The following is a 2,500-nucleotide window of genomic DNA, read 5'->3' on the forward strand; positions in this document are numbered from 1 at the left end:
ACGTCATCTGCGAAGGCCGCAGCGTTAACTCTGCGACCAAGGATCCGAGCTCCGATGTGGGAGGGAAGTTGACTCAAAACATAGTCCACCGCAAAATTGAAAAGGAGGGGGGAGAGGGGGTCACCCTGACGCACACCCCTAGCCGGCTGCAGGGGCACGCCCACGTCGGCGCCGCCCGCTATCACTGTCGTGCTACCCTCGTAACACCTTTCGACGTACTCAATAAAGCAATCCAGCAGGCCATGAGCCCTCAGCACGGGGCGGAGGGCAGCATGGTCCACCGAATCGAACGCTTTAGAGACGTCGATCGATGCCACAAAAACAGAGCGACAGGAGCGGACTGCGTCGGTGAGAGCAGTGTCCAAGATGAAGGTGTTTTCCAACATCCCATCCCGGGGGATGAATGCCCGCTGACGTTCGTCCACAGCACATGCACGCATCAGGCGTGACGCGAGAACCTTGTGAAAGGTCCGCGCCAACACCGAGCAGACCGTAATGGGGCGAAAGTCAGCGGGGGATGTTGGTGCAGCCGTTTTGGGGAGAAGTGACGTCCGGGCGCGAAGCAGACGCTCGGGGAGGGCGCGGGCCAGGAGGAAGAGGTTCAAGAGTTTCACCAGGACTTCATGCGGCAGGCGCCGCAGCTCCGCTGGAGTCAGGCCGTCCGGCCCGGCTGCCGATCCCCTGGGCGGCAAGGCAGCAGCGACCTCCTCACGTGTGACCGGCCCCCATAGGCACTCAGGAGCGACAGGCTCCGAGTGCGGGAGAAGGCGGTCACGGATGAAGCCGGCGGTGGAGATCGGCTTCTTCGTGAAGAGGTCCGCCCAGAAGTCCAGCAGACCGGGGATGTCGGGTGGCGGCTGCAGCAGGGTGCCGTCCAGCAAGCCGCGCACGCAACGTGCACGCGACCTACGGAAGGCGTCCTGTGTGCGCGCGTATTCCCAGCGGCGCCGCTTGCGCTTCTGCAGCGGCGGGGCGGCAGGCGGCCGCTTGGATGATTGGCGCGGCCGCTGTGTCCTGGTGATCGACCTCTCCCCCCTGGACCCGACCGACGCAAGGGCATCCGGGAGCATGCCCAGGATGACATCGGGCGGCGTGCCCCGCCCCAGACCAATGACTCGATCCAGGGCAGAGAAACGCTGGGCGGAAGCAGGTAGCCCCGCCAGATGCTCCCAGATGGCGGCGTCAGTCGGCCCCTCCGGCGGCGGCCCGGTGGTGTCGGCCGCGAAGTCCTCGGCTGCGTCGACGGGCGGCGCAGCGGCCTCGCCCGCGTCAGGCAGCGAGCTCGCTGCTCCACGGCGGGACGCCGGCTCTTCGCCCCGACCGATCTCAAGTGCCTCCATGAATTGGCGGACAAGCTGCTTGTGGGCAGCTTGCCGCCGTCGGCACTTGATTGCCTCAAGCGTTCGGTCGGGGAACATCCTGGTAAGTTCTTGATTTACAAAGAAGAACCGGGCGTCCCTCTCAAGGAACAGTTCGGCCTCTGCCTTGGCGAGCGACAGGACTTCTTCCTCCGTCCACCTCGCGCGATGCCTCTCCGTCACGATCTCAGCGTTGGCGGCCGCAGGGTGTTGGCGGCGGCGATGGACCCCGAGACCGTTCTTCGTGGTAAAAGTGCGGTGGCACTCACTGCAAGCAAAGGGAGCTACACAAACTATCGCATTTTCGTTACGGCCGGTTGGCCGGATAGGTGCTGGGGTAGCTGGGGTGGCACCTTCAGCGGAAGGGCCACCATCTCTTGTTTCTTGTCGGCTGCCCCCAACTATAAAGGGATAATGCGAGGGGGGGCCGGTAACCCCCCCAAGCCCCTGGTGCGGTCTTCCACTCTGCGAAAATCAGCGGGCCCACGAGAAGGGGAGAAGACCGCAGGAGAGGAGAGGCTAAGAGGGCTAGGCCCATGTATTGCGCATCACTCTCCCTGTAACTATAACCCAAGGAAGGCACCTCGCAGCAGCAGCACGACTACATCAAGACCGCACTTCGAAAAGCCAAGTCCGGATGCAGCCACACCGCCGCCACTTGGCCACCTTAAGAGAGTCATAGTTACTCCCGCCGTTTACCCGCGCTTGCTTGAATTTCTTCACGTTGACATTCAGAGCACTGGGCAGAAATCACATTGCGTCAACACCCGCTAGGGCCATCGCAATGCTTTGTTTTAATTAGACAGTCGGATTCCCCCAGTCCGTGCCAGTTCTGAGTTGATCGTTGAATGGCGGCCGAAGAGAATCCGCGCACCCGCGCGCCCCCGGAGGAGCACGCTAAGGCGGACGCGGCCTCGCAGCAAGGAAGATCCGTGGGAGGCCAAGGCACGGGACCGAGCTCGGATCCTGCACGCAGGTTGAAGCACCGGGGCGCGAACGCCGCGCAGGCGCGCGCATCCTGCACCGCCGACCAGCACGAGGCCGACCAACGGCGAGAGCAGACCACGCCCGCGCTAAACGCCCGCACTTACCGGCACCCCTACGGCACTCACCTCGCCCAGGCCCGGCACGTTAGCGCTGAC

At 63.8% G+C, this 2,500-nt stretch overlaps 1 pseudogene; it reads right to left on the minus strand.

The window, feature by feature from the left end:
• LOC124752845 overlaps window positions 1-2,500 on the minus strand; it is a 7,960-nt pseudogene that overhangs the window by 3,052 nt on the left and 2,408 nt on the right.

This window comes from Schistocerca piceifrons, unplaced genomic scaffold (assembly GCF_021461385.2).
Source record: "Schistocerca piceifrons isolate TAMUIC-IGC-003096 unplaced genomic scaffold, iqSchPice1.1 HiC_scaffold_485, whole genome shotgun sequence".
Classification (NCBI taxonomy): Eukaryota; Metazoa; Arthropoda; class Insecta; order Orthoptera; family Acrididae; genus Schistocerca; species Schistocerca piceifrons.